At 33.0% G+C, this 26356-nt stretch overlaps 2 protein-coding genes across 4 annotated transcripts in view; one reads left to right on the top strand and one right to left on the bottom strand.

Moving 5' to 3' along the window:
- The window catches only part of LOC118196114 (uncharacterized), an 88906-nt gene extending 77847 nt beyond the window's left edge, over positions 1–11059 (bottom strand). The window contains exons 1-2 of one of the 2 annotated variants that reach the window (XM_035367518.2): positions 10985–11059; positions 10864–10904 (exon numbers count right to left, since the gene is read on the bottom strand). The gene's annotated coding sequence lies outside the window, so the exon portion shown is untranslated. Of the gene's footprint in view, positions 1–10863 lie in introns of both variants that reach the window. The other variant, XM_035367519.2, reaches the window with a different exon arrangement.
- A 7833-nt stretch (positions 11060–18892) lies between these two features.
- The window catches only part of LOC118204248 (uncharacterized), a 62810-nt gene continuing 55346 nt past the window's right edge, over positions 18893–26356 (top strand). For both annotated transcript variants that reach the window (XM_085812679.1, XM_085812678.1), the window contains exon 1: positions 18893–19042. The gene's annotated coding sequence lies outside the window, so the exon portion shown is untranslated. The remainder of the gene's footprint in view (positions 19043–26356) is intronic.

The raw sequence follows: 26356 nt of genomic DNA, 5'->3' as shown, positions 1-26356 counted from the left end.
AATTGATTCCATAACAAAATCTCCATTTTTGGATTTTAAAAAATTTTCGGAAGCTCAACGGCATGATCCGGAGGTACAAGACCTTCTCAAAAACAACACATCATCTTTGAAACTGGAATTTAAACCGTGCCAATATTCTGATGGTAATATTCTTTGTGACATATCAACGGACATTCCTCGTCCATTTGTTCCGAATTCCTTTCGCAGACTCATCTTTAATCATCTGCATAATCTGTCACATCCAGGAATTGCAGCTACTACGAAGCTTATTTGTTCTCGTTATGTATGGCCCGATATGAAACGTCATATCAAAAATTGGGTGAAATCCTGTGAATCTTGCCAAAAATCGAAAATTACTAGGCATACTAAAGCACCACTGGGCACATTCTCTCTTCCTGATGCACGTTTTTCAGAAATCCATATGGATATCGTTGGACCGTTACCTCCATCAGAAGGCAACGTGTACCTTTTGACTCTAATAGATAGATTCTCCAGATGGCCTGAAGCCATTCCCATCCCGGATATGAAAACGGAAACCATTTGCAGAGCCATCTTCAACTGTTGGATATCTCGTTTTGGCTGCCCATCGATCATAACAACAGACCAAGGTTCTCAAATGAGATCAGCACTTTTTGCAGAATTCACGCGCATTTTGGGTACAAACAGAATCACAACAACAGCCTATCATCCAATGTCCAACGGCATTGTTGAACGATTTCATCGACATTTAAAATCTTCTCTCAAGGCTCACAAGACCAATAACTGGACTGAAACACTACCAGTTGTTATGCTTGGTATTCGTACAGCCGTAAAGGAAGATCTACAGTCATCTTGTGCTGAACTGGTGTACGGCACAACTCTCAAGCTGCCTAGTGATATGATAACGTCATCTAAGATATCTCCGTATGACACACAATTTATCACGAATATTCGGCATAGAATGCAACAATTGAATCCAATAGCAACATCTGCACATTGCCAAGAAAAATGTTACGTAAGTGCTACCTTAAAGTCGTGTACGCATGTATACTTACGTGTCGATCGAGTAAAGCCACCTCTGTGCCAACCATATACAGGTCCGCATAAAGTTCTTTCTAGAACGGTCAAAACTTTCACAATTGATGTTAACGGTCTGAAATCTACTGTGTCTATAGACCGTGTGAAACCAGCCTATTTGCTTTCGGACTCTAATTTGCCTGAACTGAAAACAAATAAAGACTTAAAGACAGTTCAGCAGAATAAATCTGCAAACGAACTCTCTAAGACACAAACTGTCACCAGATCGGGAAGGCATGTTCACTTCCCTAAGAAACTTGCTTCTTACATAACAATTTAAAACACTTTTTTAAAATTCATATCTTAACATATTTCTTGTTATTTCATGTTTATTATATGTGTCAATACCTTGTTATATATTGAATTGCATTTTGATCTTTTCTAATTTTATATTCTAATTTTGTAATCATAAAAAAAAAATACCCGACAGCACGGATACTCTGAGATAATTTCATAACCTATGTCGTTCCTTTGAATAGCCATTAAAGGAACTGGGGGGAAACTCTGTGGTGATGGCGATAAGGAGCGCGCCTTGCGCCCTCCGATAAGTGTGGCAACCCAAGAGGAGAAGTTTCTTACGAGTAGCGAGCAGAGCGAAACAGGCAGGCTGTCGGGGAGTATGCGCGATGTTCCTAAATAAAGTTTAATTTTTATTGTGCACTATGTCTCGTTAATATTTATATTAATGCAGTAAGAACATAATCTGTGATATGGAATTTGAGGATTGGTGGTAAAAAAATAACAGGAAAACACTACAGATACATTAACTGCACAGGTCTTTTAAGGTCCCCTTTTAGTTTTCATCACATATGATCATACAAGACCATCACACCCTTTCAAGAGTTGAATTATTCGTCCTAAATCCCAGATAGATTTAGCTGTTACTTCAAGTAAAATTACATTACCAAGTTTAAGATTCTTAGTCTCAGGTGTATCGAAGAAATGAGCATTTCTTAAATTAAGAAAGTACTGATTTTCTAAATATGTTTTATAAATGTTGTCTGATATTCTTTTCGTTTTATTAGACCTTCTCTTGTTGGAGAAGTATTTGGGATTCTCAGCAAAGTTGTATGGATATTCAGCTTGATGTCCAGTCAAAATTTCCTACAATGTTTCCCGGCAGCGGGATTTGCCAAGGTTTGAATTTCTGCAACCTTGTTAGAGACAAAGGTTTTTATAACATAAGTGTAATACGATTGGTGAATCTCTCCAGAAGTATATCTCTTGACAAATGTGATTGAATAATTTAGTTAGATATTTTTTGAAATTCTAGCTGCCGTAACTGCTCCCAACAGTTCTAATCGGGGTAATGCTAAGTTTTTAAGTTCACCAAACTTTTTCATATATCTGAAATATGCTACACTTCCATATCCGTTATTACTTGCATCACAGAATATATGTAAGGAAATGTCACTATATGCTTATTAACATTTTGAAAGTATTTTCTATCTATCGCTATCTCCTGTAAATGAATTATTTCCGCAGCCACTACTTAAATTCAGTTTCAATATTATTTGGAAGCTATTCGTCCCATTCAACAAACACCTTTCACCCATATCTGTGGTAGCAGGATTTTAATTCTGATAACGAATAGAGATATAAATCCAGTTGGATTATAAATTTTAGATGTAATTTATAACACTGTTCTTTTAATATATAACAGACAGGTAGTTGAGGATGATTCTAAAGATTTTAAATCTAGTTTAATGGTGTCATTTTCTGTATCCCAATTAAAGCCTAAAATTTTACCTTGTGCAAAGGAATTATTCACTGGTAAACCGTTTTCTATCTTTCTCTTAACTCCTTAGAATTTAAATTAAATTTACATAAATTCATACTCGCGTGCTTTAAAATGATAACTGCGTCAGATGACAGATGGTATCACTTTTCTTCTGCATTTGCTCCATAATATAAATGATCGAGATATAAAGATGAATTCAACGTTTCATAACTTTCAACTTTTTTAGTGATGTATTTTTTAATACGATACATTATTGTAGCTGCTAGAATAAATGGACTGGTAGTAATACCAATTGGTAAACATGTCATGTTTATAATTTCGAACAATTTACAATTGCCATTCTAAAACCAAAAGAATTTTAAATATTTGCCATCTGCGTCGGCAATACTTATAATTAAAATTCCTTTTCTATATCAGCGGATAAAGCGCTACTGTATTCTCGAAATTTAAGAATTACATCTGAAATGTTAGGATTTAAATTAGGCCCAACCTGTAACAAATCATTTAACGGTTTCGCATTTTCTCCTTTACATGACGCATTGAAAGTAATTCTAATGCCAAAAGTTTCTTTATCTGGTCATATCACTGCTCTATGGGGCATATAATAATATGATTCGAGATCTTTATTTTGATGTACTTTAGCTGTTCTTCAATTACTTCTGTATATTCTTTACGTACTTATAATATATCCTTATCCAGTCTATCTCTCAAAACCTCAAACGCTTGTTCGTAGTTTGAAAATTCTTTTTTAATTCACGAGGATTACAGTTCCAAAGCAATTTAGTTTGATATCTACGGTTATTAAAGGATAACGAGTTTTCAAATTGATAAATTATTTGTTTAACAGACTATTCTACGCCTTTCTTCTGAAATACCAATTGACTCAAAACGCTCTTAGGTCATTCATTTTAGCATCTTTCATAACGGCAATATTCTGTGAACATTCTCTTTTCCAAAGTCTGAACGTGTAAATTATCCTTCCAAAGACAGTTTTTATCGTGCCTAAATGTTTGTTTATTGCTATTTTTTCATCTAAGATGAATTTCCAAAATATAAAGATCCTACTAGGATTTCAATATTCAAATATAGGGGCTGTTCATATATTTTTTAGACGATTTTCTTTGCTATAAAAAATGTCTGTTTAAAAAAAGATTCTTTAACTGCAACTATATTTTTAAAAGTATAAATTATTGTCTGCTATTTGGCAGTTTCATTTTCATACAAAATGGTTTTAAAGAACAGTGGTAGGAAGCTATGTTTATACTCTTTTCGAAGAAAATTATTCGTATCTGTTAGTTATTAGAAAATACTGTGAAAGCCATGGTGTTTCGATATCTAAATCTACGATAGGTAATACTGTCAACAAGAAAGGGGGGAAAAAAGTCACACGAAAAATTGTTACAAATGCAAATCCAAGGAAAAAACGGAATCTTTCAAATGTTGTAAAGGTAAGATCTTTAATGTGAAAAGAAAATCCGCCAAAGGCAGTTGCGAAATCATTAAAATGCTTCAATATCAATTGTAAACAAGGTGATTAATGCTAATCTGAATATTTAAAAGACGAAAAGCATAACATGCATCGTCTTTCTTTACGACATATCGCCGAAAGCAGAACGCGCTGCATAATTCTGTTTGAGAAACATTTATTCGGAAAAAAGTGGAAAAATGTTATTACAATCTAGATAAATCTTGGGTCTGTTTAAATGACTACAACAAAAAGAACTCAATTTATTATTATTTAAAGAGGAGAAAAAATTTTAAAACATGGTTCAAAGAATCTAAAGATAGTTTTCAAAGGGGGAATTTATGGCTGTTACTGGTTTTTCATATGACGGCAAATTAAAAATAAAGAGATAAAAATGTTAAAATAAACTTCACATATTATCAGAAACATATTTTATAGCCAATTTTCAAATATGAAATATATTCTCTTTACTCGCAGCTCTATCAGTCAGTAGAACTGCATCAAAACAAAGCAAGCAGTCACATGTCAATATCCACGGTTAATTTCCTGGAAAAAAGGAGAGGAACAGGAGACGGTTATCAAGACCATGCCCTTCCACTCATATCCCTACTAAATTCACCCAATGACTCAACCATAGGTTTTTGAGCTTCTGTAGTTTTAAAAAGCGGATTGTCCAAACGTCGACCTACAACCCTCGTTGGACCTTGGAAAGCTGTTTTAAGAGGAACGTGATAAAATACCTCTTCCTATAACTACAATAGGCTGTCTTGGAAATTACTGTATCGAAAGAGAAAAAAATAAGGGTTATCAAAAATAACATTTAAAAACACAAAAATGTTAGGCAAAATATTTCTGAAAATAAGTGAATAACGTTTAAAAAATGTGCGAACAGCCTGCGTAGTATGAGTCAGCGAGCTATGATTTATGACTAACCATAAATTCTGACAGTTGTTTATCTGGAGGGAAAATTATGGCTCCACTAATGTCTGGGATAAAAAAAAAGTTTCGATTTTAATTGAATACAACGTATTATTTACCACTTGATTTCAAATTCTACCACTGGATTATTTTATCTCCGTCGCGTGTAACATTCATAAGGGAAAAAAAAAAAAAAAAAAAAAAAAGGTTTTGCATTCGGATCACTAGTTTTTCTTACTTGAGGTTAGAAATTTTGTTTCATATTTTTCTGAATACTTGTTCTCTGTCAAAAAATAAGTTTTTTTTTTTTTTTTTTTTTTTTTTTTTTTCCCTTTCCAACTTCTGTTTTTAGAATATTAATTATTTTCGAAGCCTTCCAATCTTCGTCCAATCCGCATTTTTTTAATGATCTCTAGAGCAGTATCGTGCGTAGTAAATTTAATCACTGCGGGAAACAACAGAAACCGTAAGTTTCTGAATTTACCCCAAAGGCTTTTAAACAGAACTTTCGTTTGATAAGTAAGTATCTAACAGTTCTCTAAGCAGAGAGACATCAGGTGACTTCCTAACAAGTGTTAGATCCAGGAATTTATTTAAATGAGAATTAACGACCAAAGTTATTTTTTAACTAAATCTTTCTTTTAAGGTTTCTGTTGTTGCTTTGTCGTTTTTATTCGCCATTGCAATTCCTTAAACTGCATTTAAGTCTACTCCAATTAAATATGAGTGTTTTCGCTTACGCGTCAAAATCAACTATTACGCTACCAGCGTATCAAGAACTCTAAGAGACTACTAAATATACTCTAAAGTATTCATTTATTTAATAAAACATCACTCAGGTATATAATATGTCATTCTTCTTCAATAAAAAGAACTACAGAAACATATTTTCCTGCTAATTTTATGAATTGCTTTGTTGCCACTCCTAAGAAACTAAACTAACGGAAAAGTAACGAAGAAGAAACAGTTAAACTTTATAGAATGAAGACTGTACGGTATTTTCCAATGCACTATATCTTGCAACGGTAGGGTACGAAATGCGCCAAATTTGTTCGAAGATCCCTGTCCCCCTTTTATCTAATCCAAGAACTGCGCGACGTTTCCTGTTCCCTATTTCTTTCCCAAGAAGATTGGGTATTACAAAAAGTCATTTATCGCCATTAATGGGATATTCTATTGAGACTGCAAGCCTTTATTTTCGTTTATCAATATTGTAAAAATTGTGCATGCAAAACAAATATTAATTTAAAGTCTGGCGTATGCTAAAGTAAAAATAAATTTCTCTTACAGTCATTTTAAAGTTTTATGATGCTTAAAGGAATTATGAGCCAGATCTTTTTTATTCTCTATAAGAATTAAAAACTTTCCAAGTTGTAGATTTTAGTCGCTGATATATATATATCAGTTTTGAATAGTAAAATTGATAGATTAATGACATACACAAAACGGATACATAATCAACCTATCAAATATCGGATTTGTAGCTCACCTTAAATAAGTTTCTGGTCTAGATAAATGTTAACAAATGTTCTTAAATAGCAGAATGATTTTAACTTTCAAATTTACCATTTTAGCTAAACAGTTCTAATTTAATTAAAAAAATTCTCTTCATTAAATCTAAAAATTGGACTTCTTAAGTTGTTCTAAATTCACACTAATATTATTGCAATATATTCCCGTATTAAGCTTTCCATTTTTAGTCATTGAAGTTATTTTAAGGTTATTTAACTTTGTTACAAATTCTATATTTTAATACTAGAAACGTTTAAATATTTTTTCTGTTTTCCACCTATTCAATCCCTAGATCAAAATCAAATCGTCATACGTCAGAATTTCTTAAGCTAGAAGCATGATGATAGTGCATTTGTTCCGATCCCGTTTTATAGCAGTTGAACTTTTCGAACGGGATTCATCTTTGTTTACAAAGTGATATGATCATTAAAGAGCAGTGTCAATTAACCAGTTCCGCTGTTCATACGATAAGGTTATTCCACCCGACTTTCTACTAGAGCAGGAAATTAATTCAGGGCATTTATTTCGAAAAGTTTGCTCATTATCGTTTTGTCGAATTAGGAAATTACTCTTCCGTGAAAAAGCGAAATGCATGGAGAAAGCGAAAGCTAAAGCACCTTTTATTTATTTATTATTTATTTATTTTATGTATTTATTTTGAAACTTATAAGGGTTAAAATAAAAAGCCGAGTTTTTTTCGTTGTATTAAAGAAATATTATTTCCATTTTTAACTTGATAGATTGATTCTATGGCGCTATCATTAAAAAAATATCAAAATCTGTTTTCGTTTTCAAAGAATGTAACGGCGTTTGTAATAATTTCGTTAAGATTTAGACTAAATATTCTTATTTACTTTTTATCTTAATAGAACATCTTCATAACGGCATTTTACATCACGAAATAGAAAATGTGAACAATGCTGAGATCAGTTGTTAAATTTCAGATCTAAGACTTTTTTTTCCCTCTTCTCCCCGTTTATTACTTTTATTATTGTTACTATTACTGTTAATATCAAGAATCATTTCAACCTGTTGTAATCAGAATTTTATTTATATTTTCATTCTGATTCGCAAAATAGGAATTCCTTGAATTCCCATTTTCATACCTCGAAAAGAGACCTCATGAGCCTCGAAAAGTGATCGAATTTAATAGACATGCTTCCAAAACTGATGCAATTCCGGCAGCATACAATTGGTATTACTGACTATATAAGGAAAACTTTCTTACAAATCAGTTTGTGTGCTAGAGACAAGAGACTTTTTGAAATTCCTGTGGTTGAAAGATTCAAATCAAACCGAAATTGTTACCTACAGACACTGTCGTGTCGTGTTCGACATTTCTTCGAGTCCATTCCTGTTGGGAGCAACGATTTCCTACCATTTGGATAATACTCCACAAGATTTAAGAGGAACGGCACTTAGATTGAAGAAATCATTTTATGTCGACAATTGTATAGCTAGTTTCGAAACCGAAAAGGAAGTAGTCAAATTCAAAGAAGAGTCCCAAACTCTAATGTTTTCAGGAGGTTTTGACCTTAGAGGGTGGACTGCTGCACCATTCAAAGGGAGAAACATGATTTCCTATCAGAAGATCATTCCAATTCTGGAACTCTCATGGAACACCAGGAGTGATTAAATTTATTGCAATTTAACCCGTTTGACATTTTTTGAGAGTGTCCACACCCAAAGATCTCTGCTATCAGTTTCACAGAGGATATTCGACCACATTGGATTTACTAGCTACGTTAATTCCAAAACTCATCCTGCAAAAAACATGGAAGATGAAACTTTCCTGGGATAAAAATTTTCCACAAGGTATAGAAAGAGAATTTCAGACTTATCTTCATTCACTTCAGATTACACTTCTTGAATTATTGTAAAATTTCAAGAAGAATTGTGATTGGACCCTTTGACTTTTGCTCGAGATTCAGAAATGAGTACCTAGCCATACTAGTCCATAGAACAGAACGAAAGGGAGACTCTTTACAAGTGGTTGATGTGGTGCTGATTGGATCTCCGGAAAAGCGTATCAACTGGCCACTGGGACTTGTTGTCCAAGTATTTCCAGGTGCAGATGGTCATGTAAAAGTGGCAAAAGTAAAAACGGCTGACGGAGGAAAAATAAGATCCGTCCAAAACCTGTATCCTTTAGAAGTGACTCATCCCTCACAGCTACCTCAGCATTTTCAGCCTCAAGTCTCGTTAAATCCCGATCAAGATGCAGATCATTGAAGATCCTTCCCACTACCACTCTGAATGTTCAGATTGATACATCAAGGACAGTTGAGCCTCTCACTGAGTCCCCTACGATAGACAGACTCATAACCGCTAGGGTCGAAAGACATGTAAAAGTTCCGCATCGACTGATCTCTGAACTGAGTAGAGAATATGTTGCAATTTCGTAAAAGTGCAAGGTGGGAGAATATTAAGGAACGTGCACCAACTCAATTAATACACAATAATTGAATATGTTCATTATAATGTAGATTTTATGTGGCAACAGTGATGTTTCGTTTATATACGCTTTGAGTGTAATAACGCACGGAATGTTCTTTTTGGATATGTTTGGAGTGCTAAAGTAAATAGGTTTGTTGTTAATTAAAAAGGTTTTTCTCTGCGAAATATATTTCCATTCGTCCGAAGTTATTAAAATAAGTTAAGAAATTGATTAATTTCAAAGAGTGACCTTTGTTTTGTAAACACATGAAACAAGTGCCATTTCTGCGTAGTGTTTCAACTTTTTTATCATTTGTTAGTTTCTGTGCAATGGGGCATTTATGGCTTGAATAAGAAAAATTCCAGCAAAAAACGCATGCCTTCATCAATTTTTTTAACACTCTTGGAAACTAAATCAGAAGCGGAAAAAATTTTCGTTTCTAACTTATTGCTTTTTCCATCGCTGTACATCTGTTTTCGCAAATCTTTCTTTTAAAAGAGCAATTGCGGAATCGTAATTAGCAGCATTAATCAGTAATCCTTCGATTGTATTTAAAGCAGAACCGCCTAAATGAGCTTTCAAATAGTTAAATTTGTCTACTTTATCTAAAAAATCATTTTCATGAATAGCAGACTCGAAACTGTTCCATAAGGTTAGCCAGTTATTTATATGTCCGTAAAATTTCGTTCAAGTCAACTTAGGTGATTTAATTCAAACAGACTCGTTATGTTTTATTTCATTTTAAATGCCAGTACCGAACTGATTATTTCTTCGACTTTAAAAAGAGGTTCTAATTCTGTATCAACAATTTTAAGGGATTCGAAATTATTCTTTAATATTTCTAAATTTTCGTCCAAATCATTACTTTTCGGATCAATTTCCGAAAGCTGCCATTCTAAATCTTTCAGCGATTTCGTTACTGATGTTCGGAGACCTGCGCACTTCTTTTTTAACTTTGTAGGGTTTATATTTATTTTAACTAACATTTATTTTAAGTTTAAATTATCTTTCCTGTCAAGCCTTACTTTCCCCTGTAATTGCCAATGCCAGAGTATGTAAATTTTAGTAGAAGGCGCAAGGATTCAAATTGTCAGCGGAAGTAATCTGAGTTAAATAGAAGGGAAACGAGTTCGAAGGTGTGCTTTCTTGCTTCACGAGCGTGGAGGTGGCTAGTAAGAAATTGAAGAACCACGCGTTTCGGCCTGAGTGCTTGCCTCGGCAGATTGTTAATCTTTCAACGTAATATTCAGAAATTTGCTGAATTATCAGCGGTATTTTAGAACGCGGTGAGGTTAGTTACGTTTAGAGAGCCTCATAGTTAGTCACTTGTTACTATTCTTTTCTTAGTTTCTTATTTTTATTTTACCGCCGGGTCGGCGTAATTTGTGAGCGTCAAGAGCACGCATTTGTAATTTCTAAAGTTGAATAAAAAGGGATTTAAACCCTTCTCAAGACTTTGTCTACTTTCCAGTTCTTAGCAGTCACCACTATTGTTGCGTGCAGGTTGGAAGCGCGCAACATTACAACTTATTTAAAATCTCTTCAGCCTTGTTCTTAACAGTTTAAAAATTCAAAAATCAATACGTAATCAATAATTGTATTCTAAATCTTTTATTCTATATTTTAAATCTTAATTCTAAATTCTTATTCTTAACTCGGCTGTACCGAACAGGGATGACAAATATATATGTAGATTCTCAATCAGAATTCTAAAGGCAAAAACACATCTCTTACCTTTTCTATCTTCCAGGTGGCCGAGATTACTCCATTATGTTCTGAAAGAAATTCTAATTCAAACACTGGTGAAATAATTCACACTGCCGCATTTGGTAAATATAAAGAAAGAATATATTACATTTTATATGCACAATTAAATTACGTTACATGGACATTGCGCGCTTTCCTTCACACAGCCATTCTAGATCTGTTTTTTGGTGTTCTATTTTCATTTTTTGTCAAGATTGTTCTAGAGTTTAGATGTAATGGAGTTGATAGTCCAGAGTTTAGATGTAGCAGCAGGAGGTGTGAAAAATGTTACATGCCCTCCCCAGGACTCGGACCCTAGACTTCTCGAATACGCGCCGATTATGCTTCTAATTACACAAGGAAGGCATGCAGAAAGGAGGGAGAAAATACCTTATAACCTCTTTGAAAAGTGGAAAATATACTATACGTTTCTGTCTACTTGCTATATAAAGTTTAATATTTTCGATTAGTTGAAGACTATTGTAGTAAAGAAAGCTTTTGGAAATGATCGAAAAATAATTACCAGATTTTCTAGTATATTTACAAAGTTATCACTAAAAAAGGAGGCCCTTCGGCAGAAACCGCACAGTTGAATTTCTTTTAGTATATAGGATATTCTTCGGAGAATAGCCTTGGCGCCAAAAAAGGGAGAAGCAGCTTATTACGGTAATCGTATTAATCTGAAATAATATTTTCACAACCATACACATACTGTTTCAATACTTAGGTTTTCAAAGCAGAAAAATTTGTAAAATAATACACATCCAGAATTAAGTGACAAAAGTAGCTAATTATGCGGTACGTATGTGGATCATATGTGTGGGAATATGATATATTAATACATGCATGGAAGTCTGATCCAAAAGTAATTGCTCTGCGTTTTCGTCATAAATGCACATTACTCGGCTTTTAATAGTAATTTAGCTGGGTAACAGAACCAAACTAGCATTCATTTACCAAACAAATTATAAACACACCTTAAGCCCGGTTTTCCGCATATATTTTCCTCTTCTTCCTAGCTGCTATTCCAAAGAACGTCTATATAAAGAAGGAAAGGTTCCAAGTAGAGTTTAGCCCTATAATGGTTTATGCTTCAAGCATGCGCAATGATCATCTGCGTTGGCCTTATTTTACAGAGAATTGGCGATGCATCATGAGATTGGCAACGTTACATGACGTTGACATGTTAGTAGGTATAAAGTGGAGGTTTTTCGCCATGAGGGCGCTCGGAGGCGGAGATTACTGAGGCTCTCCCAGACTACGGGGCTGCGTGGTGCACAGGGGGGATTTACGGATTAGTGCGTGCTGGTTACTACGTCACCAACTACGGACGTACTGCATCCTGTTCGTGACGTCATCAAGCATTATCACCTCCAATTATCTTGCTATTGCTACGTCAGCCACATGTTTCATCCTGTTTGTGTTGTAATCCGGTTTCATGTCCGCGCTTATCTATTGACGCAAATCTGCAACGTGATTACAACTTGTAGATACATGTAGATACTGCTGAAATATATAGAATGTTTCTAGAACATTCTATATATTTCAGCAGCGACCGCTAGATGGCAGTAGTCCCCCCATGGTGCTTTCAGACTGGTTTTCGTGGATCCCGACCAAGGCGTATATAAAGAGACACTTTCTTATCCTCTGTTGTATGCTTCATTGCTCCTTTCACGCTTCCTGTTTGAATCAAGACTTGTTATTCAAGGTATGTATTTATTTTTATCATAGATTATATTTGTTTTTGTACTCGCGGATTCGATGCTAATATTTAGTTTATTTTTATTAGATATTGTACATAGTTTTTATAATTTCTTCTTTATTTTTCTTTCAGATTTTTCCTTGTGATTAGTTCAGTTGAACCCATTTTGTTTTAATGTAAGTCATTAATTTTCGATATCTCTTTTACATTAATTTTTATTCTGTATTTTTCACGCTTATTATTAGATTACATTTATCGAGATTTGAGCAAAATATTATTTCTAATACAAATTCTCTTAATTAAATTAACGATACTTCGTGTTTTCATATGAATATTAATCGCTTTTCTTAAATTATCCGTAGCGCGTTTGCTTTTTCCTAATTCTTCTTAGCTAAATTAACAATACTTCGAGTTTTTATGTAAATTTTACCGCATTTCTGAAATTATATGCAGTACGCTCTCTTTATTGCAATGTCATTTTTCTTAGTTAAATTAGCGATACTTTGTGTGTTTATGTAAATATTATCGCTTTTTTTTTTTAAACTGATGATTTACACCTTCCATTAAGTATATTTTTAAATTAGTTTGTTTCCATTTTACTATTATAAATAGGTTTATTTTAAGTTAATATTATTATTTTAACTTTCCTGGCCATTTCTATTTGTTTAACGGTGTTTCATGAATAAGAGTTTTTTTTTTTTTTTTTCCCAGATGGAACATACATCCGAGGATATACTTTTAAATAATAACACTGCTCAGACGCAAGGCAACGTAAGTATCTTTCTTTTAAAAAGAAAAAAACTATACTTTAAGAATTTATGAATTTTATTTCTTATTTTTGTACTCTTATATTATTAGATGGATCATGAACATGTTTTCGAACATGAAGACATGCCTTTGGATGATCAAACGATTGCTCTCATGGATTTTGGTGATCTTACGCCATCACAGCTGGATTCGCTTTTCGTTGATACAGCAACTCTGACTTGTCCGGAGTGTAATAAAACATTTGCCCACGAAAGAAGCTTAACAAGGCATATCAATGTACAACATTCAACTGCCCAAAATATTTGTCTCATATGCAAGAAGGAGTTTCCACGCAGGGACAATTTAATAAGACATAGGAAGATTCATGCTAAGCCACCGAAAGTCGGACCGTTTCTCTAAGCGAAACAAGCAGCTCACCCCCGCCACCATATCTATCCCTAAACGACCACGGCAAGAACGTTTACCATGCCTTGGTGCGTTTGCTGTGGAAATTATTTATCCCAGGGAAGACACAAAGAATGACTTACAAGTATTTTTAGAGTCATCAGGAACTGAAGTTGCGGAGAAGATTCAAGAAGCTGTAACACAGCACCAAAGTATCAAATGGTACTTGAATGCTTGTGTGAAGATGGTCAGAAAAGTGTTGGAGACCGAAGAAGAAACTTGTACAACTTACTTTCGATCAAAATGTAGCATTACGCCTACAGAAGTTCCTGACATGCAAACAACTATTGAGAAGGTAAGTATTTTACATCAAATTTATTTTAAATACAGTGCTCAAAATAGAGTCATAAAATATTTTATTTTATAGATACTGGATTCGTTGGAAAAATTTCTGAAAAAAGGTTCAGGATGGGTTCCAGAATCCGTCCATACCTCGAGCTCAAAACCGCTGTTTACAAGCCGTTAGCTGCATCCTCTTATTTGCCTCTACCGAAAGCCTTAGCTAGTAAGAAGGCGGCTTTCAATATCCTGAATGAGGACCACAAATGTCTCGTCTGGAGTGTGTTATCAGCCCTTCATCCCGTTGAGAATCATCACGATCATCCATACAGAGTATCTCATTACAAGCCCTATGAAAACGAAATCCATGTAGACGGTCTGTCTTTTCCCACCTACATTCACCAGCTTCACAAATTCGAGAAAATGAACAATCTATCAAGCAACGTGTTCGGTTGGGAAAACAATGAGATTTTACCTCTTCGGATCACTAAGTGTCGAAACGGTAATTTAACCTTATTTTTAAACTTTTAACAGATATGCTTTTTCTCAAGTTGTTGAATTGTTTTATTGAGTGATATTTTTTCTCTTTTAGGTACCGCCATATCAACCTCATATTAATTTCAGATGACGAGAAGAGACATTATTGTTTTATTAAGAACATGTCTCGCGTTTTTGCGGGACTCACCAAACATAAATGTGCTACATTTTATTGTGACTATTGTCTTCGCCGTTTTATGAAGAGGGAGACTCTCGACGCTCATATAGAAGACTGTCAAGTGCATGCAGCACGAAAAATTAAAATGTTTAAAGACAAAGGCTAAAATTTGACAAATCCCAGTTTCAGCTTCCTGTCCCTTATGTTATCTATGCCGATTTTTAGTGCATTTTAGTGAAGCAAGCCACCTGTTTGCCAGATCCATCAAGGTCTTCAACCACTCCTATTGCCAATCATATAGCAGCCGGCTATTGTTATACTATTATTGGGTCGAATGGAGAATTTTATAAAGTTACAGTTATCTACGGAGGAAGAGATCCCGTCCACCATTTTTTAGCCGCTTTTATTCGCGAGGAAGAGAATTTGACAGAACTATTGAAGACGAACGGGCCAATGATCTTTACTAAAGAAGACCAAGCCATGTATGAAACAGCCACTCAGTGTCATATAATCATCCGATCCTTCAATTCTTATGCTATGGATGGCAAAACGGTTTTTGAAATTTTCGAACCAAAATTTACTTGCCACAAAATCTAGGTTGACAGAGGATTCTCCATTCACGTGCTTGTAAATGATATTACGATCCAACGGAATTCCATTTTTACAACTATCTTCAATCCAAATGCTGAGTGCCTTTTCCATCTTCTCAATTATGGGCGCCCTTGGGCGAGCTGTTCGTTTTGCGGATGTCGAAGATCCTGAAATAACTGTACTTCTTATTTCTTTTTCATTTTTCTTAATAGTCCGGACTGTTGCTTCATTCAGAATGAGACTTTTTCCAGTCTGAGATGGCTTTTTCCTTTTAAAAGACGATCCAAGATTTGTATCTTTACTTCTAAACAAACAAATTTCCTCTTAAACTTTTTTTTTATCTTTATCGGACATATTTTGGGATTGAAACTTAATGTCTTAATGCAAAAACGTTGTTCTTTAACACACCGTGGATCCACGCAGGATGATGAACAACGGCGTGAGACACTTTTGTTTTCAAGCCACGTAAATTTGGATTCGAATTTAGGAAGCTCAACATTCATGTGCGTTTAGGTGTTCTCATTGTGACCTCATATCGTTCCTCTTCTGCGATAGTGAGGTTCCTTCATTGTTATCTGGTGACTGCCGTCTTTTGTGACTGGGTATTGTTTGTATTGTGCTATACTTTGAAAATCACAGAAAGAAATAATTTTCCCTTGTTACCGGTTAAAAATGTAACGGTCCGCCTCCAACATGTTGCTCGTCTCCCTGAGGATTTTTGTTCTTACGGAAACCGGATTTTGGAAAACAACTGGCAGGACATACGAAACAAGGATTCTTATGTGTTAACCTTTGAAAGATTGAAAAGATTGGATTTCTGGCTCAAATAGAAATTCTAAATTATTCATTTTAAAAACTTTAATATAAAAAACAAATTACCTTAGATATTCTTTAGGTTATTTCATCATACCATTCGCAATTTGCAACCCTTGTTTCTACAAGGGGTAGAGCCTTGTGGCTCAGGTAACCTGGTGTACCAAATACCGTTCCACGGAGAAGAAGAAGAAAAGTTTAGAAAGGTTTATTTCCGTCCTTTTCAATTGCCATTTCAATGTGAAACTACTATTCTTTTGAAACCTTTCCTTCAGCCTTTGTTAAATTTCAGATAAACGGCGAACGGGCTGGTTGCAAGGGCATTTTCGTGGTTTTTGTCATTGTAACGTGTATGCCAGCTGGTTTCGCTTAGAAAGTTCTTCACGAAGGCATTCCTCCTTTTAGGCAGATAGCCCTGCTTTGCCGTAACTTAATAATCCATTTCATCAGTATTTGGTCAGAGCCTTTATCAGTCTTTAGATTCTAAGCATTTTGAAGGCATGAGATGAAAGGAAAGACTGGTTTCATCAAGAGGGAAAACGTCTTTAGGTGACGTCCACATATATCACTGGATAAATTTAATATATTCAAATAATTTGACTAAGAAATCATGGGATTCTCCGTTTATGATCATATGATGTTCTATAACGTAATTTAAATTTATACAAACATATAGTCGAAAACCAGTCGCTCTTCACTTTAATCTGCAATGATATCGTTTTTTGTCTTTTCCGTTTGAACAAGCTCAGTTGATGGTATTTGCTGGTGTATACGTCCAAGTGTTTTCTCTTTGAACACCCAAATTCTTTGAAGTATTCTGAACGTATATTCAAAAGCATCCACTTTTCGAAACACCTTGGTATTTCTGACAGCCAAATTACTCCATATAATGCTTGTAAATCAGCAGCAACTTTAGGAGCACTCATTCTTGATTTTTTTTTAATATTTGGAATGATAATTCGCTTTATTTCATTGGATAGCTTTGATGGTCGGTCAGGTCTTCTTTTACCCTGAATCATATGATTCTTTTTATATCGTTTAATGATATTGAAAACTGTTGAATGACTCAAGTTAACTGTTTCAGCAGTTTCTCTAATAGATTTTCCACGTTCAATATGCAAATTAGTAACTAATTTTCGAATATCAGGCAAAGTTTCTTTTCGTTTAGCATTCATGGCTGCACAGAGCTATAAAACACAAAACTTCCAAAACAAACTGGAGGGAAATACTGCAGACGATTTTATAAATTATTGCCAATTGCTTTTGAGTAAAAATAAAAACCACAAAAAATATTTATATTGTAGTACGTAGTAGTATCTAATGGTGTCCCATCACTTATGTGAGCCATTTTTTGCTCCGTTCTAAACAATTGTATTTTTATTAAATTAATATTTTAACATTTTTAGAAAATGTATGTTATGTAATAATTGTTACTAAATTTAAGTATGAAACACACCCACAAAAATTGTTTACATGTTTTTTAAATTTATTTTATTACAGTTTCCTTTTGTAAAGCACAAGTGTCCCATCACTTTTGTGAGACATTGTACAATCTAAATCATATTAAATATCATGTTTTTTATACAAGAGAAAATTAGCTACTTAAAACATTTTTTCGAAGAGGATTAATGTAAAAATTTATACTTATATATATAATTTTTAAAGCTGGGACATGACCCAAACTGTCAACGTCCTGTTTGTGGACATTGTGGAAATAAACATCAAACGAACTTTCTCAGTTTTAGACAATTCAATATAAATGCAGTCAAAGTAAAGTAGCAAACGATAACATGGCGAAGGTTTTTTAAAAAAAAAAGTTAAAGATTTGAATAATATCATCTATAATTTAAAAAAATAGCTTTTCATATAGTGTTAATAAATATTTATTATGCATCATTGAGGGAAAAATTTCATATAATTAATTCTTCTTAAAAATTTATTTGAAATTTAAGGTTAATATTTTTAACCTTAAATATCAGCTATGGCAATTCACTGTAACAAAAGTCCATAAACCACATTTGGCGTTATTATCGCTCAAAACAAAGATGCTAACTTTCAAAACGCGAAAATGTGTAAATTCGTGTATATCTAAGAAAAATTTGAATAAAAAAACTAATTTTTTTGCAGGTTTGCTTAAAACTACACCTACTTTATGATGGTGGTAAAAATTTTATAGGTTATAATTCAAAATTTTTTTCGAAAAATTTATAAAAATTATTTTAAAATAAAAATAAATAAAAAAAAAGGTGAATTTTATTTGGAGTGCGCTTAAATTTCGAAATGTGAAAGGAGAAATCAAAAAACGTTTAATAAAAAGAGACATATTAATAAATATATGCCAAATTCAATTAACATTGAGGAGCTAAAATTTTGAGAGCTAATTTTTTAAAAACTACTCTTACGATTTTTACAAAACTTGGCAGTCTGGAATAATTCGAGTTGTAGAATCGAAATATGTAAAAAAATTGATATGTTATTTCAGAAAAAGGTCCGATTTTGTGTCAAAATACCTATGTTGCTATATATAAATCTGATATATATTTTAAGTTGTGCTTTCGAGACATGAAAAACGCAATTTGAATTTTGTCATTCGGCCCAGTAGAACTGTTCTTTTTTTTTTTCTGTGTGTGTGTGTGAACCATTAAATAGATGCTTATTCCTTTCAAATTGATATTATAATAGAAACTTGTTGTCTCTCAAATATAGGGGGCAACATTTACACAGCGTAAGAGATATTTTTATTAAAAATGAGCTTTTAAGAATTCTGAAAATAGCGGCGAAAAAAATTTTCCATTATTGAAGAAATAAGTCCTTAGATTGATAACTTAAAGACACTAAGCAGAGGAACAACAACTAAACTTGTTACTTACAGTGTTCTGTGTTTTGAAAGCTTCGACATTTTGATTGTGCAAAGTGTAAGTAACGCTATGCCGAATTTAATTTTTGCATTGTTTTTTTACGTTTCGTGTAATTTGAAATCTTAGATGAGAAGAAGATATTATTTATTCAAAATTGTATGCATAACTTGTTATATTTTACTATGCATTCCGTTTAATGATCAGTTTTATGAACGTTTGATACAAACTAAGATGAAAAACATTAAGTGTAATTGTGAGAAAATTTAGCGTATAATTGCCCTGTACGTTCGTATAAATTTCGTATGGTGTCTCACGTGATGCATGATGCACAGACATGCGAATCATACCATTGTTTTCATTCTGATGCACAGACATGCGAATCATACCATTGTTTTCATTCTGTGTAATTCCAGATAGGGTTTTTTAGTATCGGTGTGATACGCATGTACGGTGGTTACTATTGTATCAGTGTTGAGACATTTTAGATTCTGTTGTGAAAGTGACATTAAAAGAGAGTTAAATTAGATTATTTTTCAGTGTATTTTTTCAAATATCATCTTTATATTTTTTCTTTTCAAAAGTGTTTATAAGTTTAATCAGAATAATAAAGTAAATTTTAAAAAAATTTAAAATTTATCCAGAATTAAAAATAATTTTTTACCAAAGTCTGAATGTTTACAGAAGAATGAAAAAGGTAAGATAGTTACTATCGGGCAAGTTGTCTCGTATCATACACATGAACCGTTTTAGCAAGGAATAAATTGACTTTTTTGTAACTTTTCTGCTAGTATTTATTTAGTTCTTTCTCATCACTTCTTCATCCTTTCATAAAATATTGTTTCTGTGATTTGAGTATGTTTGGTCTATTTCAGGGATGGGGAATTTTACAGTTTCAAGTGAGAATGCTTTCATTCTCTCTTGAACTTCTCACTTTTATTAACATGTTCTAGTTTATGAATGTAAAAAAACTGCATTTGTGTATTGGTATTCATCAACATTTATGTACTTTTTCTTATTTAATATATAAGATCATAAAAAAGTAATATAAATTTATGTGTATTTTTTAGTTTTAAGGAGAGGGTGGGTAATTGTCTAGCAATAATGAAAGGAGTGCATGGACCAAAAAAATGGTGAAAACCACCAGTCTTTTGGTTTTAAATCAGGAGATTGAGAAAGCATTTTGATTATTTTTCTAAGATAATAGAGCTATGGCACTTGCAGATTTTAAGTAACATTAGAATTATTGACCTGATGCGTTTTAAAATTACATTTCATTGTTAATTTCAGTACTTCATTAAAGCGGCCACTGTGCTTAGGCACCAAAATTGGCAAACTAAATTGTCCACTCTGTGACATGCAAATCTGAAATGTTGCCAAAGGTTTATGCAATGGGCACTTTAACACGGCAGAAAGCACGCACCCAACACTGCGCACGGGGTGACTGCGTCACCCCAATCAGTTTCATTAGGAAAATGTGTTATATATTTTATAGAAACCATTTGATTATAAACAGTAATTGCTATATTTCATTTAGAAACTATACTTAAAAAAACTTATTTCAATATTTAAGAAAAAATTCCATTGAAAATAAGTATATACCTAATCAAGGGTCAGAAGCTAACATACACTTCTGGCAAACATAGGAAGAATGAATTTTACATGAAAAAGTATCATATATTTTGCAAGAAATTGTAGTTTTATTGTCTTTGGATCTTGGACACATAACATGTCGGCCTTTGTCGAGTTTTGGTTTCTTTGGGCGTTCTGATACACTAGAAGTCGCATTATTGATGCTTTCATGAAGCACTTTAGGAAGCATTGACATATTTTTTCTTATCTCTATGTGAGGCACTGTATAAGAGATACGGCTAATTTTTTTTAGGAATTTTCTTCTATTTCGATATTGTTCGATATTGTTTGTTGAGAATATGGCAAATCGGGTATTTATTGCAGTGACGTTCAACACAGTAAAAGACGACCATCGGCCATCTGTTGGTTTTTCGAGCTGTCGAATATAATGATAATATTTCATCAATTTCATCTACACCACTTTTTGTTGCATTATAAAAGTAAATTATTTCTGGTTTCTTCGTATCATCACTTTCATCAATGGCATCATCGCAATGCATTGTAGATAACAAAACTACACATTTTGATTTTTTAGGCACATACGATACTAGTGTTGCGTTCTTTTAGAACCCAAATATAGAAGAATAAACGTTCCTAGTTTTTGTTTGGATGAACTTCGTGGGAATTTCAGCTTTGTTTCTGTTCAGGGTTCCTAAAGTAGTAGACTTCTTTGATAAAAGTTCTATTGCTAGAGGATAACTCGTATACCAATTATCCATTGTTACATTTCTGCCCAAACAAAGGGGTGCACAGGTGTTTTGTAATTTAAAATAGTGAATTTTCAACTCTAAAGGGACCTTCTGACTGTGATCCTGCGTATATCTCCATGTTAAGCTACAGAAAGTTCTTGAATCTACTAAGGCAAATATTTTGATTCCATACTTCGCTGAGTTTGCTGGGTATATATATTGACGAAAAGAACACCGCCCTCAAAATTTCTCTAATTTTTCTTTGATATATTCACCAATAAGTTAAAAGAAAATACCTAGTTCGTACGCTAAAAAGTTTCTTAAATACTATGGTTCCGTAAAAAAATTAACATAAGCAAAATAAGGTGCAATGAAATGTGTTACAAAGATAAAAAACCAATACAAACTCTTGAATATTTACAAATAAAAATCAATACTAATAGTAAGCAATATGTTAATCAAAGTAAGGCATATTTAAAACATTAGAATAAAGTACGAATAAATGATTTAAGCAAAAATATAAAAACTAAGAAGCGGTAAATGGTAGATTAGCCTAATTTGAATCTCATTATGGCTTTTCAGGGTAAATTATTATTTTTTAATTTTTTGTTTTTCTTTTTACTTTAATTATATTCACCAATGAGGTATATCGTTTGGCAATTTTTATTGAAATCGGTAAAAAAATTCTCTCGCTGCCGCCAGTTTGTCCAATTTTTTCCGAGCTTCACGATTGGTCTCATTATCTAACCGTAGACAGCTGAGAAGAAAATTAAATCTTTTATATGACATTGTGTTCCGTAAAATTTCAATGCCTGATCCATCAATAGTCAACAAATCTTGTGTATTTGTATGTGACGATTTGTGCAAGCCGCACAGATATAAAAGCCCAAAAAGTGCTCTAATTTCCACATCATTTGTCATTTTGGCATCCAGATCTCTGGTGTAATTTACTGATATTGTTTCAATATAAATATTTGTACACTGTGCAATGGATCATATCATTTTAGCATTGAAAAACAATTCCCAACTTTCTAGAGGCTCTTGTATTACGTACAGTGCAGTTCCTTTTAATGCTGGTAAACGAGTTATTATAATTTGAGATGACGTTTTCACTTTTTGATTTGGTTTTCCTTTCTGCCAAACTCTTATTTTTGCTAATAAAAATACTTTTTACTAAATCAGGATTTCCGTCGTCTTCATGATTCTGCTCAAATTCACTTTCGCTGTCATGAGAACTGTTAGAGTTCTCAAACGTTCCATCTCTTTTTCATATTCGGTAAATTTACATTTCTAAGCCATTATCTATCAAATAATCCAACAGAACAACAATGGCAACACTCGAGAGCACAAAGCTAAACTGCTACTAATGAAAATTTTCGAAGCAGTAACGGTCGCACGGGGTGACTGAGTCACCTCATTACCTCATGGATTCCAAGAAATGATTGCTTCCTTACAGAAAAGAAAAACAAGCAAAAATAACAATACACATTCCAAGGGGAGTGTCAAACAGGAGGATACTAGAAGAATGATTCATTAAAATGAAATATTTCTGGTTAGGATTGTTGATTTTTGTTGCATGGGGTGACTCTGGGCCTCGTGCGACTTCTCCGGGGTTAACAAAATACCATTGTTTCAAATATCGAGTCTTGTTTTTCAAATATCCACATTGTTAAAATGGATATTTTCTTTGAAATCTGAAAACTGAAATTTTCATGATTACAGTACTTCCTTTTACTTCATATAAGAAAGTATAAAGATTGCCAAATTATTGATATTTATTAAGTCAGCAAACATTATTAACATATCAAAAAATTATATGGTAGTAATTTAAGATAAAAATTGTAGTTATTGCCTAAAAATTAAAGGGCGTGTTAAAATAATAATAATAATAATAAAAAAAAACGGTACTATTCGGTTTCGAGGGCAGGAAAAAATCGTCAAACTATTGTTGATGCCAGTGCAGCCAAAAATAATTACAGCAACCCTAATGCAAAAAAGGAAGTATAATAGTAAATAACTATCTAAGATTTATGTTTTAATTTAGATGAAAGGTTAATTTCATATGATACTTTTTTATTATTATAATTTATATAAAAAAGGCTAAACATGACTGAATGGAAGCATAACAGTAAATAACTATTTCAGATCATTATTATAATTTATATAAAAATTGCTAAAAGTAACAGAATGGATGTCTGCATCGCTATTTCGCTACCAAGTTATCGCTAAAGCATAATTTCATCTCGTTGGTTGTTCAAACATAATTTTCTATAATGAATGATGCTTTTTCTTTGAATAAATTCTCAGTAAAGTGCAGAATCGCCCACTTATTTGTTTGCCGCTTTTTACAAGGGTAAAAACAATTGGATTTTTGTCACTTTTGTTGTACTTTTTAAGTGAAAGTAGGTCGATGTGTTCATAAAGTCAAGCATGTGCGCAGTGCCATTTTTGTGCAATTCTGGGATTTTTGTTTAAGTGAAAATAGGTTGCTGTGTACATGGATACCGAGTATGTGCAATTCTTAAAAACACATCAAACAGTGGGTGATTCTGCACTTTACCCAAAATTCTATTTCAGACTTTTCATCATGGGTAATTCCCAAATTGTTAAATCCGTAGGATATCAAAAAAGGATTTAAAAATTAAACTAGTATTTCGATGGCGTCTTAAGAAATATAGAATTATATAAACTTACGCAGCTGAAATCAGCGCATATGCTAGATTTGGCATGTTTGCTATATTTGGCGCTTTCGCGCATACATTTTCACCGCAATTTTTTTACGGTCCTCAAAATGGAATAGTTCCAAAAAAACTTTTCTTCAAGAAATCCTTCTGTAATTTATGTTTTAGTTTCTTCCTATGTACATGGCAGTCTGTTTTTGAATTTAAAAAAGGAAAGTATATATATATATATATGTATTTAACAATTTAAAAACATGAATTTACAGGATCCAGTACATCCTCCGCATAAGTGCATCTTGTACAACCCCAGTTACAATTGCTTATGAACATTTGAAACTTTAACATACACTGTAGTGTAATGAAATAAAGGGGAAATTCTGTTTGGACCAATTCAAAATAACGAATAACAATTGAAAATGAAGAATGCCACTAAGAAATATCTCACAGTCCCGTTGATCCTAATAATTACAAAAAAAAAAAAAAAAAAAAAAAAACCTGATGTGTACACCACATGACTTCCTTGTATTGGAATATTAAATTATACGCATTTTTTCTTGCATTTCATTTAACCTTATTGGATTGAATTAAATCTACTTTGCCGACAGCGCATAAACCACAATAGAATAAATGCATTCTTTAAAATTCACTCTAGTATTTGTTTACCCTAACGACACTCTGGCGCTAGATTCACTTAACAGTATTAATAATTATATAACAGTTAACTTATATATTTCGTTCATATTGTAACTCATAATGCACAAAATTTATATCATTTAAAGAATAGAATTATCTAATCGTTGCCACACGTTCTATTCAAATACTATAATAAAGCTAGAATGATGTATAAAATAAATTAAGCAAACAAAGCAAAAAAGAAACAGTTTTTCTCAGACGATTGAGTATTTCTCATTTAATTAATTCAGTTCTCACTTAGTGAGAAGGCAAATATACATAAAAACTCAAAATATCTATATTAAAAATTACGAAGTAAATCTTAAACGCTTATTTCCTCGAAAAAATTCCAGAAAGGATTAAGCATGTTTTAAATAATAAATAAAGGCGTTATCTTTGTTGTTGCGAAGCTAAGTTTCTCTAGATTGGCAACAAATCCACTAGTCTCCTGTTTCAAATGTAAACATCAATGGCAGCCATTAAAAAAGGCTTAGCGGCAATTAAACAACTTTAAAATTGCTGATAATTCTAAAAATATTGCACACAGATTTACTAAAGGCATAAAATCCTTAACTGGAAGATAAAAACAACATAATTCAATCATTTTTAAAGCAAAAAATGTACAATTTACCAACATATAAGAGTAAAGAAACTTGAGATCACTGAGCCGGGTAACAGAGTGTATATATATAAATATATTTATATACGTTCGGTGCGGCCGATTGCAACCAAAATATGAGGTGCACATCTACATGTTATAGCAGTCCTATATACAAAATTTCAATGTTCTGAGGCTATTTGTTTTTGAGTTATGCGAGATACGTACGTATGCACGCACGTACGTACATATGTTCGTACTGACGCCACGAAAAATTCTCTTCAGAATTAATTTTAAAGCAGTTTTATAATTTTTTTGAAGGAAAAGAGTATTTTATTCTGTCCTTATGTTCAGATATCACGCAAAAACATTGTTAAATTGCATTCGAAAGCGGTCAAAATTGATATTTTCGTTGAAATATGCTGCCTGAAACTTTTTGCGATTACAATGCTTTCTTTTTACTTCGTACAAGGAAGTAAAAAGGATGTATATACTATCCCATCGACCATCAAAGTTGGTTACCATTGAACTTTGGGGAGATCTTCCTGAAGTTGCACTAGTCATTGTGGAATTCTAAATGTATTGACACCTCTTTATTTAACACATAATCAGTATTCAACCTGATTTTTGCTATTTGTTAAGTCCTGTGATGTGGAAGTTCGATTTAGAACGCTATGAGCACAAACTTCCCGCTGGTAATATTTTCCTTCTGTTAGTGTTTTTTGGGCCATATTTAATGGAACATATCATGTTCATTAATACACACCTTTTTTATGTTCATTAATACTTTTTACTTCCTTGTACAAAGTAAAAAGGAAGTATTGTAATCACGAAAAGTTTCCGGCAGCATATTTCAATGAAAATATCCATTTTGACCTCTATCGAATGCAATTTAACGATGTTTTTGCGTGATATCTGTACGTAAGGACAGAATAAAAGACTCGTTTCCTCCAAAAAAATTATAAAACTGCTTTAAAATTAATTCTGAAGAGAATTTTTCGTGGCGTCTGTACGAACGTATGTACGTACGTACGTACCTCACATAACTCAAAAACAAGTAGCCTCAGAACGTTGAAATTTTGTATATAGGACTGCTATAACA

The sequence above is a fragment of the Stegodyphus dumicola genome, chromosome 3, assembly GCF_044657685.1.
Source record: "Stegodyphus dumicola isolate Sdum_Otavi_A_Nest chromosome 3, ASM4465768v1".
Taxonomy (NCBI): domain Eukaryota; kingdom Metazoa; phylum Arthropoda; class Arachnida; order Araneae; family Eresidae; genus Stegodyphus; species Stegodyphus dumicola.
This window is presented reverse-complemented; position numbering and strand designations above follow the sequence as displayed.